General features: G+C 47.1%; 1 long non-coding RNA gene across 1 annotated transcript in view; it reads left to right on the forward strand.

Annotated features, from left to right (window-relative positions):
• LOC135383756 (uncharacterized) overlaps nucleotides 1-12,884 on the forward strand; it is a 218,531-nt gene that overhangs the window by 39,559 nt on the left and 166,088 nt on the right. The window lies entirely within an intron of this gene.

Below are 12,884 nucleotides of genomic sequence, written 5' to 3' on the forward strand. Positions count from 1 at the left end.
TCCATTTCTTTCTACTGACTTTTTCTCTCTACATCGTTCTCGCGGTAAGCAGGGACAATAAACTTTATTTCGGAGCATTGCAATTGAAGTAGAAGCGAAAGGACATATTCCGCTCCTCCATATGGGGTGGGGGGATATATTATTAGAAGACAAACAAAAAGACTAAGGTTACACAACGCGCGCGCGCACGTACACGCACGCACGCGGGGCCTGGGGATGAGCAAGGGGCATGAGGGTGAGATGTGAGGGCGGCACTGAGGGATGTGATGACAAAGACTTCAGGTTACAGACCTGTAACCTGAAGTCTTTGTATATGCATGAGTCCTGTATATGCATGAGACCTGCGTCGCTTAAAAATTTTCAAAATTGCTTTGGTCACGGACCACAGTGCATTAAGGTGCCGTACTGGGACGAGGTTGCCAGAGAAAAGCCTGTGCATGCAGCTCGACAAGGCGCCATCTGAGGGACGCTCGAGGGCTGTCGATTCTGCAACAGTCGAGGAGATGGTGTGGAATATCAGCTTCAACCGCGCCAGTAGGACATACCGGCGAGTGGAGAGAGAAGCAGAGTAGTTCTGATAGCGTTAAGTCGTAGCCGGTGTAAAATCGGCTCTTCTCTACGCGAGCAGTGTCATGTGGCAATATAGTCCATCGTGGGGGCGATGGACCGGAGGCCGTTGAATCGGACGGCGCCCTCTTGAAACTGCCTAGTGCCTCTGTGGCGGATTGGGTCTATCTACAATCGATATGCTGAGGCTGAAAGTGGTAATGGGTTGTCAAGGTGACATCCCCATGGTCACGACGTGAAAAGGCCTCTGCGCGGGCGCTTCAGCGCAGGCCGGTGTGATGGGTTCCAATTGAAAGATAGGCTATGACCCGGGGACAAAAGCTTGTTGTATGTTGCGATTATCATGGTATCCATGCCGCCGATGGTTCATCTTACATAGTAAGATGTCAAAATCTCCAACACTGCCTTGCTGACCGTGAACACAGCCGACGCTGCAGGCCCTGACCCCGCGATGTGGTTCAATGGGGTCAGTATGGCGAAGAGCACCGATGCTGTAGGTGACGTTTCATAGGGAAGCTTCTGCGCCGCTTTGAGGTTTTCATGTGGGTTGTAGAAGGCTGCCGTTGATCCGCCTCGAGGCACTGATCCATTGCTGTACACTGGGAGACGATGATGGTATGCTGAGCAGAGACGCTGCAGCGTAATGATGAATAACAGTTGCAGGTACACAGCTCTTTGGAAGACCAGGAATGTGGTTACATACAGGGCACCTGCAAAGAGTCCACATTTGCGGGGCATGGGAGTGCACTGACGCCGGAGTGCTGGGGAGGCACAGTTGCAGGCGGCCAACAGCGCTGCCAAAACTAGAGTATGGGCAGTCGAGGTCGATGAGCAGAAAGCATTGGTAGGTGTGCCGCGTGAGATACCGCGTATAGACCTGTTTTTCTGGACCAGGTGACACGAGTGAGCAGCAACGTCAGCACCCAAAATATGCAACGCGCGGTAGTTTAGCAGACGTCGGCGGCATTTCAAATACACGGTCTCGTGTTTTCGTATTTGGCAAGATACGCCGTTTTTGTTTTCTGTGGATTTCTGACTGGTTTTGTAGCTTTCCTTGGGGCAATGCCGCTTGAAACACAATGCAGAACCCGCAGATGAAACTACCTACTGTTGTATCCGTGGCCGCTTTGGCCCGAAATGGCGCTGTGCAAACTTCGCTGCAATGTTTCCATGTCCCGTAGAACGCCTGCAGGCGTGTCGCCTGCATCTGCCAGTTGAAGTGGAACATCAAGGTATGCAGGGCGACGAGTGCCACAAATATTCAGTCGAAAATTCCATTCGCTATTGCTCTTTTATACAGGTTGCTTTTTTTTCGATACAGATTTCTCATAAAAAAAACTATAAGGGCTATAGAGATCCTGTTTTCACTTCTATCACCTCTGGGCCGGCGGACATTCTTGGCCATCTGTTGCTCAACCGTCGAATGACTAATTACCTAAACATCGTTAATTAACTTTTTAATTATAAAAGCTACAAGGTCGTCCCAATGAGAACATCTGGTCCCTTCGGTCACCTGATATCGTTACCGTTTTCAGAACAAAAATCTGTTCGATAGGTCGCCCGAAAAAAATCGTGTAAGAACACCATTTTTTTTTCTTTGTTTTGTTCATTGCGCATCGTCGGAGACGCGTCTTTCCTTCAACCCCAATGTGAGAGGGTGAAGGAGCACAGTGCCGCCTTATGCGTCGAAGATGAGCTCGAACTTGCGGAAACAAAACAAAAAGAAATGTATCAGTTGACGCTATCCGAACTAGAGCCCTGCACGGGCCGACTTTTCCGGGCCCGACCCGGCCAGGGCGCATCGAAAAATGGCCGAGCCCGGCCCGGGCCCGGACCTCCATGTTTTTATGCGGTCCGGCCCGGCCCGGTGACTCAGCGCGTAGATCCCGGCCTAGTACGGTATTTGCAGACATGACGTACGCGTTTCTAGCGCTTATCACACAAATTTATATGTTAATTTATAAGAACAGAACTGTCGGTTTGACACCACAACAGCCCGAGACCAAATTAAATCCAGGACGCACGTGGGCAAGCGTGTTACCGTTACACTACCAAGTTTTTGTGGATAGAGGATGCCTTCGACAAACTCCTCCCAATCCTTACCCCTCTCATGAGGCTTTGCGAACGTGTTTGTGAAATACGTGAGGAGTCATGAGCAATGCAATTTGGCTTTGAGAATGTTATAGATGGTCGAATCATACGCATAATGCAGTGTCCGTTGCTTGTTTTTGCAAATACTATGCATAGGAATGACGCAAGCACGTGATGATATGAACTAATAGACCTCCATTGGGTGGAATTAGCTGCGTGACCCGGTCGAGCCTGACTCTCGGAAACATGTTAGTCGGCCCGGGCCCGGCCCGCGGGACGGGTCGAGCCCGGGCCCGTGCAGAGCTCTAATCCAAACTGCCCTTCTCTTGGGTTACATTTTCTGTTTTTTTTTTTAAATCTTTTTCGAGGACGCAAGGGGCGATGGTGTGCTCCTTCACCCTCTCACATTGGGGGTGAAGGAAAGACGCGTCTCCGAAGATGCGCAATGAACAATATAAATAAAAAAATGGTGTTCCAGAAATTTTTCGCGGGCGATCTATCGGACGGATTTTTGTTCTGAAAACGGTGACGGCATCAGGTGACGGAAGGAACCTCCGTCTGGCTGACCTTTCCTTTCTTTTTTCTTAAGAAACATATCCCCCCCCCTCCGAAGGAACCAGATGTTCTCATTGGGACGACCTTGTTGCTTTTATAATTAAAAAGTTAATTAACGACTTTTAGGTAGTCGTTCGACGGTTTAAGCAACAGATGGCCAAGAACGTCCGCCGGACCAGAGATGATAGAAGTGAAAACAGGACGTCTAGAGCCCTTATAGTTTTTTTAATGAAATATCTGTATATAAAAAGAGACACCCTGTATACCTTATGTTACTAAAATATGTATTTCTCGTGTGCGGCACATCACGCATTACTACGGCAAGCCGGTCTCAACACCACCACCACCACTATACACGGTACAGCACGAAATATCCGTACAAATAAGGAAACAAGTTTTATAAATATTACGTTGCTTACAAAGTAGTATTGTATCTAATGCTTATGTAATGTTGTGCTACGTAACAACTGCAATCGTGCAGCTGATACAGCTGGACTGAGATGCAAGTTTACGAGCGCTGAGTAGTCGGCGCATAACACTTCAAAACACTAATCTGGCGGTGATCGAGCAATGGGAGAAGCGAGATAGGTAGCACCTGCCATCCCCGGCACTGCTGGGATTCCAGTTATGTAAGCATGTGTCCAGACTCATTTAAACCTTATGGACCACTTGTTCAGCAAATTCTGTACCGCAGAGCACATGCAGTCCTGTTTGGATGCATTAACTACGTGCCAGAGTTTACATATATAAAGCAAGCTGCATCATTAGTCAAAGAACAAAGCAAGGTGCTAAAATATGGACATGACACACTTCGCGATGCAAGTGGAAAGGAAAAATTGCCCTTGTTATGTAACGTGCTTTTCGGGAAATGACGGCACATCGCAATGCGTCACGTTATACGACACCCAGGAACATTACGCTTGTGCAAGACACAATTTATGATATTGCTCCGGTGACCACGGCGGACAACTCCACTCTATCGTCAACGTCCAGAATCACAGAGAGCCGTGGTTTCGTGTTGCGAAGCAATAACCGATGTATTGGACTTATTGTACGGGCTGCAGTATGTCTCGGATAATTTATCCCTACGGGTGGTGTGGTCTCACCGTCGCAGTGCTGTCGCCATACATGCCTCAAAGACATTGGTTCATAATTTTTACTGACCAAATTGTACGAAGCGACGGATATGTCGGCATGTACATGTTGGTAATCCTGAAAGTTGCATGCGGACTACTTCTTTCGAGCAAAAAAAGAGTTTGCGTCGAAACTATTCATCTGTCTTGCACCGTAGTTTCTAAGTGGACACCGCAGGTAGAACTATAACGGACTAGTTCGTGCGTAAAGGTAAAGGAAACCACAATTCGTAGTCGAACACCCTGTACGTTACACTCTGTCTGTGTTTTCGTCACCTCCGAATTCGATTTCTGACTTCAGTACATGGGCAAGTGGGCGGTTCACCTCCAGAATCTTGTGCCAGACTACTCGAACTAATGCGAATCTGGTGGCACCCTCCCTGTTTAGGTGGATGGGCGTATCATTATCAATCTGACCTACGTCAGCTAAGATCTGCCTAGCCGAGTGCATATTTTGCGAATCACCTGCTGTTTTACCGAGGGCCTATACCACGCTTGCTCTTCTGTGGTGCTGGAACTGTGTTGCTCATCATTCACGAATTTGTATTAGATTCTGCTTTGCATGTATAGAGGTCGTTGATCTGCAGGCTGGCGTTTTACTAAAATATCAACTAATATCTCACTGCTACAGACGTTATTGCTTACACGACACTTGCACCGTTTTCGTACATTTCGACATTCTGACAACAACGCCTGACACAAACACAACTGACACAAAGAAACAACTGAACGCAGTTCACTTCCGATACTTGCGACAGTCCCATTGACAGTGGAGACCTTATTAGTATTAGGAAAGCAGTCGTAATTCTTTTCCACTGTTTCTCAATTTTATAGAGACCTTGATACCTTGCAGCTGAAACCATTTTCGCGAAAGAGAACCAAATACTGTAGTGTAAACTGCCATATCTTTTATACGTACTTGTAGAGCCCTGCAGGGCTCTCTTGCAGTATGCAGTTAAACTACGATGAAAATACTCGCGTTATACAGCGCTGCTTTGTCTAGGACCACATTGAAGAAATACCTATATATGACAAGCGTTGCATGGTGGCACTTACAAGTACTTCAACTGCGTATATGCCGAAATTTGTCTTAGGCATGGATTTCCTCCCACAATTATGTTGTCTTCCATGCAGCACGAAACATCGTGGACATGCCCACTCTTGTAAAATTTTTCCCCCTTTCGAAGAATTCCTGATCGGAAATTTGCGACGACGTCGTATCTAGTATAAAGAAACACTACGGAAAGGTTTATACACTGTAAAAAAACTCCGTAGTTTTTGTCACAAGTGACTGCTAACCTTCCGCGCCATATGTGCCGTAACCTAGTTATTGCAAAAAATTCGTTTTGGAGTGCACACTGCACGGCTCCCATACGCGAAAAAGAATGACACTTATATTAAAGAAATATTAAACTGCGAAAGCCCAATCCGGAACTGTGCAGTGCGCACTCCACATGGATTCTGTGCAGTATACATGGCGTCCCAGTTAATTCCCCGGGCTAAATAATTCGCAAACGGGTGCACCAATCGAAGGACTTTCTTTTGTACAAGTGTCTGTCCGATACCACCTACAAGCTGCATACCGTGTGAATCAGTGGGAGGCGCTCATTATTTATATAAAGATTCGAATGAGTTTCTCGAAAAAACAGAACTTCGAAAGCAGGGCCCTGTCGGCACTAAAAGGGGTGCTACCCGTTAGGGACCTTCAGTGGACAACTTTAAGTGAAAAATCTGCCATCGAAGCGGGTCATTTGTTGCAGTAATTAATTGGTTTCTGTTTACATATTTTTGTCGCGGCTAAGCTCGAGAGGACGCAATTAAATGGTGTAAAAACGTAACTCATTGGTGGACAGGACAGTGGAAGAAGGAGTGGAAGAACGTCCTTTTGGCGCTTCACCACGACCAGCCGCGACAAAAATATATAAACGAAAGCCAGTTAATTACTGCAACAAATGACCAGCTTCGGTGGCAGATTTTTCTCGAAAAGGTGTCCACTGAAGCCCCAAAAGGGGTAGTACGTATTTTAATTCCAACGGGGCTCTGCTATAGAAATCATGTTTCCTCACGAAACTCATTGGAATTTTTATTTAAATAATGAGCGCACACGGTACGGAGCTTGTAGATATCGGACAGATACCTGTAAAAAGGTAAGTTCTTGGATAGGTGTACCCGTTCGCGAAATAATTAGCAGAGGGATTCAACTGAAACACCCTGCATAAGTTTGGCACATATGCCGGCAATAGAGTTAGCATCACTTTTGAACAAAAAAGATATCGTGCCCGATCAAATATCGCAGCGTAGATGCCGAGTTCGAAAGGTTGCGGACAATACGTCGTCGGGCGGAAAGAACACTGCGAAGATCGGGTTGCATTGAGGATTATCACGAGCTTTGCAGGCTACGATCACTAATTCGCACTCATCTTCAACGTCTAGCCAAGCAGAGATGGAGAGCACTCTGTTCTACATTATCTCCATACACACCTACGGGACATGTCTGGCGGATCATCAAGGGCCTAAGTTCCCCGGTTGAACAAGTTAAGCCGCTTGGAGCACTAGCCGTTCATCAGGGCACGACCGAAAAATCTGTTGGGGAAGACTTTTGTAGGCTTTTTATTAGGCCCTCAGATGCGTCATGCACAACATCCCACAGGGACTCGGCACAAGCCGCGTATAGGGCGGTTGATTTTACACAGCCAGCTGAAGACCCGTATATGGACAGTGACATCACTGTACAGGAATTGGAGGCTGCCATCCACCTGTCCACGAAGCGGTCAGCTCCAGGGCCCGATGGGGTCTCATACAAAGCTATAGCCTCCTTGGAACCGACGTCGTGCACTTTACTTTTGAATTTGATCAACGACTCTTGGAGACGCGGCTTTGTCCCTCCGTCATGGAAGGCGTCGCAAGTTGTGCCAGTCCTGAAGCCTGGAAAATCACCTAGAGAGTTGACGTAATTTCGGCCCATCAGTCTTACAAGCTGCTTGTGTAAGATCATGCAAAGGATTATCCTACGCCGAATAGAGTGGTTGTTAGAGTTCCGGCGTCTGCTACGTCCCGAAATGGCAGGTTTCAGAAAGGCTCGGGCCTCGATAGACTGCATGACAAACTTGGTCACTCACATTGAAGAAGCTAGATTTCGGGGTGAGCTTACAGCAGCTGTTTTCTTGGACATAAAGAGAGCATATGATACGACGAGCTACAACCATGTCCTTTACGACCTATACAATTTCAACGTCACTGGCCGGGCTCTTCGCTGGATTGCTGCTTTTCTTAATGGTTGGTCTGTTTTCGTGAGAACAGCAAAAGGCGACACGAGTTTACATACATTGTCCACAGAGGTACCACAGGGGAGCGTATTCAGTCCTTTACTTTTCAGCGCTGTCGTGGCTGCCCTGCCTCGTCTCTTGCCCAAAGGGGTATTTGTTAGTCTCTACGCAGATGACATCTGCGTATGGTCATCGGGAAAGCAGTGGCCTGCTTTACAGCGTCGCCTTCAGACTTCACTTGATCGTGTAGTGCACTTCCTCCTGGAGAGAGGCATGGATCTGTCTTCAGAAAAGACTGTAATGCTGCCTTTTACGCGTCGCCATCTTAAAAGATTTCAGCCACGAATTGATCATCATCAGGTACGTCGTGTACCACATCACCGCTTTCTCGGCGTTGCTCTCGACCGGAGTTTGTCATGGGTAGCGGAGGTGCGCTGTCTAAAAGCAAGAGCTGAGAGTCGTCTTAATGTTCTTCGTTACTTATGCGGTTCCTGGTGGGGCACATCTCCTCGGGCAATGCTCAGCGTTCACCGATCTCTTATAAGTCAGATGGTTGCGCGTCACATTCCCTTGCTACACAACCTCCCTGTTACCACAGAGAACGTGTTGGAGTTTATCCTATCAAAGGGCGTCAAACTCTGTCTTGGCCTTCCTCGGGCAACGTCAAACGCTTTAGCCATGGCAGAAGCACGGGAACCACATGTATCAGCTCTCAGGATGCAAGAAACGTTCCGCCACTACGTGCGGTTGGCAACGCGTCACCATCGCCATCCTCAGCTTCGAGCCATTATGAGTCGTCACCACTCTTCTTTTACTCTTCTTTTACCCAAGCTATCCAGACACAACGTGGTCTTATTCCGAAACACAAGCCACGTGCATTACCAGATATCCCAACATGAGTCCTGCAGCCTCCTGACGTAAGAATTAGTGTGCCTGGACTCCCGGGAAAGAAGGATATACCAACGCATGTTCTTCGTCAGTTCAGTCTTGAGCTACTAAACAGCTCCGCAGGCAGGATGCAGATTTTCACGGATGCCTCTACGACATCATCCGGCTCCTCGTGTGCATTTGTTATCCCGGAGGAGAATATCGAGAGAGCGGTGCGGCTGTCTCACGTCACCTCTGCAACGGCCGCTGAACTTTATGGAGTCCTCTTGGCAATAAGTTTCATCAACTTACAATCTTCAGTTGCTCGCTGGACCATCTATAGCGACTCAAAATGTGCGTTACAGACCCTAGCTACCATGTTTACTACGGGATCTCTGGCGACAGCAGCACAAGATGTCTTACACGCACACCATGCAGCAGTTCATCAGCAGTCATGACATCCAAATGCAGTGGATCCCTAGCCACTGTGCCATTGCCGGTAACGAGGCTGTGGACGCTGCTGCACGCCGGGCTCTTCAACTAAGGCGCGCCCAGGTGATGCCCATTTATTTCACCAAGGGTGACGCGGGGCGAATGCTGAACGAGTTCAAACAACGAATGTGCAACACCTCCTGGTTAACAGGATCGGCTCGGGATTCGCTTCTGTACAAGGTCGACCCAGGGTTACGCTTTCGAGTACCACCTTCCTTTACGCGACAAACGACAACTGTCCTACATAGGCTACGGCTCAATGTACCGTACAGCGCACGTCTCCTCTTCCAAATCGGAAAGCGAGACTCTCCGAACTGTAGTGAGTGTGGCGTTGCAGAGGATGTAGAACACATCCTTCTCAGGTGTCAGAAATACGTCGATGCTCGAAGGGCATTAGAGACAAGCCTCCCTCGTGTGGACTCCCGAGCCTTCGACATCACGAAACTGTTAGGTCCTCCTTCGTCCGACAAGGCGCTAAGGGCACTTGAAGACTTTTTGCATGCAACCGGGCTTATGGACATCCTATGACACGGTGAATGTGTGATGTGTCCTGTGTGTGGCCCCGGCGATTCCGCCACTTTACTCTCACTTGGGCGCAGCTCTTGAACTTTTGACCTACATGTTCAACTCCATTATCATCTCTGTTCGTCTCTGGACATCATCCCTTTGTGTTTTCATCATCTCATCATCGGTTTGAACTTTCTGTATTAAGTGTACTGGGGTAGCCAGTTTGACTTCGTCGAAACTCACATCCCCCTTTTTTTTCTTTATTCACATCACATCACATCACTTTTGAAGTAAAATTACGTAGTTTTTTCTTACCGTGTACTACACGTGCACGCTAATGACGCCTTGGGACGTCTCATCGTGACTAGATAATTTCGGCGCCTAGACAACACATTCCACAAACAGAAGAGCAGAGAGACCACACCACACGCACGAACGCAGCGAGGACGGGGGAGGAGGAGGAGGAGGAGGAGGAGGAGGAGGAGGGTTTTGTGTCAACGTCGACGCGGACGCGTAAAGGCGAAGTTAGCATTAACAGCTGCCGCTGTAAAACGTGAAGACTGTTGCTGAATCGGGATCACGACCTTCAGCAGGCGAAGAAATCGAGCCTGGCATCTTCGAACAGGAGATATGTGTTCGTTGGGCTACATTCGAGATGAGTACCGTGCAGCAAAACCACATACCCTTTTAAGGTTGTAGTAGATGAGGCAGTTAATGGTAGCATCTCTGACTGGCAATCAGAGGGAGCGGGTTCGAATCCCAGTGCTGGTTCCTTTTCTTCAACTGCATCATTCAACGACCCTTGACCCAAGGTAGAGAGAGAAAGAGAGAGAGAGATTATGGGTTTAGTGGCACAAAGGCGGCAAAGGCCAAAGAGCGCCAGAACTATGGTGAGTGTGTGGGAGATGAGGATGAGAGAGAGAGGAGGAGGACTATAACAAGTGAGTGTGGCAGTTAAAAGCTATCTACAAGCATGAGCGATGAGATGATCCAGGATGAGAGATTTACAGGATGAGTTAGGTGACAAAGGTTAAAAGCGGAGCAATGCTGAACATCTACATCGGACTAAGTAACCGACACATGGTCAAAAACTGGATAACATTATCAAACGGCACAAGAGGAGTGTCACGCAGTAGAAGGGCTGGGTGGAGTGGGACATGGTATCTGTAGATGGCGGTGAAATACTGTTGGGGTTGGTGTTCGAAGTGAGGGCAGGAGTACGTGCAAGACAGTCAAGCTGTCACCGCAGTGCACTCAAACTGGTAGAGGTGAGGGCTGTTCCATATCAGTGCCTTCGTTGGAATTCCGTAAGCCAAGTGTGAAACCAGTATCTGTGGGCTTTCCGAGCTGTTTTTTTCTTCTTCTTTGCATTCCTCTGCCACTGTTAAAAAAAAAAAAAAGGTATAAATAAGATATAATAATGTGCTCTTATACCTCTTTTATGCCTTCTGCTTCATATATATACCTTTGGAGGGTATAGAAGAGGTACAAATTTCCTATTTATACCTCCAACCCGTCTCAAGGGTATGAAAGAGGTATAAAGGAGGGCTAACGTACCATATTTATACCTTATCACCACGCGTTTATATCCGGTACCAGGCTGCTTATACCTTCTGTTTCTTTATACCTTTATGGTTTTTCATACCTTTACTTCCGCAACGTGCTGTATCTAATCATTATTATTTTTTCTTGAGACGGTATCAGCTAAGTTAAACGGATATTTAATTAAGCACGGACATCAGGGGGGGTGCAGTACTATCTGCATCCACATATTTAGTTTATGGCTGCATAATATCTGTATTGCTGGAATGTTGAATCTAGATGTCCTCACCTTTACGGTTGCGTACCAGACGAAAGCTGCTCCACAGTTTGTCAAGTCGCCACTGGTATATTAGTATTTGTTGCTCTGTGAATGTCTATCTCACGATACATCGTGATACACACTTGACTGCGCAGAGCGATCTTGCTCCTTGAAAATATTCTTTAGTTTTTAGCTTCATATTTTGTTTCTTTTTACATGGGGAGTTATGTGCACGAGCTTTGCCTTCTACTTCACAACCATATGCGTTTGCGTGTGTTTGTAGTCGTGAGTGTGTATGTCAAAAACTTTTCTTCCCTCCAAAGGTGATTTTTCTAGCTTCCTCCTCTAAAAATGCCCATGCCTATAGGTGTGATTTAATACCATGATGGTACTCGTGCAGGCTCTCACATGGGTATAGAAACTGTACTCCTAAAGGTATGGCATATAGCCCTTTGTTGAGGACTATTTTTTTATACCTGTAAGCGGGGTATAAAATAATATCTAAGAAGGGCTAAGTTATTGAGCAGGCCATCTATACCTCTAAAGGTATAGATTTTTCTATGAGTGTGCAGTGCCGATTTGGGCCTTTTCTGCGTGTCTACACGACACAATCTCGCCCTCTTTTCTCGAGCGTATTGAAATTGGACACGTCGAAGGGCAGCAGAACGTATTTGGTCCGAGGTGCAAGATGGTTTGCGGGATTTAGTGTGGCAGATAATATCTCATAGTTCACAGCATTTTGCCTGCCTTTACATTACCGTTCTTGCCGGAAGCCATTGTTTTCGTAACGGCAGTGTTCGTGAGCGGAAGCGAGCCGGCAGAAGATTGAGCACGAGTCCTTTTGAAACGAAAGATCGTTTTAAAAGGAACCGTTGATGCTTAGCAGTAATATGCATAAATTTTATAGCCGAAAGTGCTAATTTTGTTGCGGTGAACGTCTAATCAATAAAGTTTGAAAAGTTTTCAGACCAACAGAGAAGCGCTACTACACTGAATGATACGTCTGCTCATTTGTGTTCACGTTGGCAACCAGAAAATATTTAATACGTCTACCACGCGTCACCAACCACAAAACAGCTACATGCATGACGATGGGATAAGGTATTTCACCGCAGGAATTACGATACCCTACCTCACTGCACGTAGGTTACTATATGAGTGGGACGGCAATGTAGGAGATGGGAAATACGCACGCACAGACGACAGAACGCAAAGCGCGTGAGATACTGCGCGTGCGGGGCGCCGTAACTGTCTGGTTAGCAGTCCATCCAGTCAATAATATGCTTCGAATGGGATTAAAATCGAATAAAAATTGGGATACATGATTCAGGAAGCACAGCGAACCAAGGTAAGGAAAATCGAAAATGGCAATAAAACAATTGCATTAGTTCCCCTCGCTCTAGGAATCCCCACCGGGAATGCTGTATAGCATGCTACGAGCACACCACACACAGAAATTCCGATTTACAGGCGCTGGAGGGTGATATGATTAGCTCCACGGGTTGGTGCTCGCCCTACTTGACCCATGAATGGAGGCATTCAGATTATATGACATGGTTGAGATCTTTTTTGACATCTCCTTTCGAGAGAGATTGAGAAAGTGCG

Source organism: Ornithodoros turicata, chromosome 2 (genome assembly GCF_037126465.1).
Source record: "Ornithodoros turicata isolate Travis chromosome 2, ASM3712646v1, whole genome shotgun sequence".
NCBI classification, from domain to species: domain Eukaryota; kingdom Metazoa; phylum Arthropoda; class Arachnida; order Ixodida; family Argasidae; genus Ornithodoros; species Ornithodoros turicata.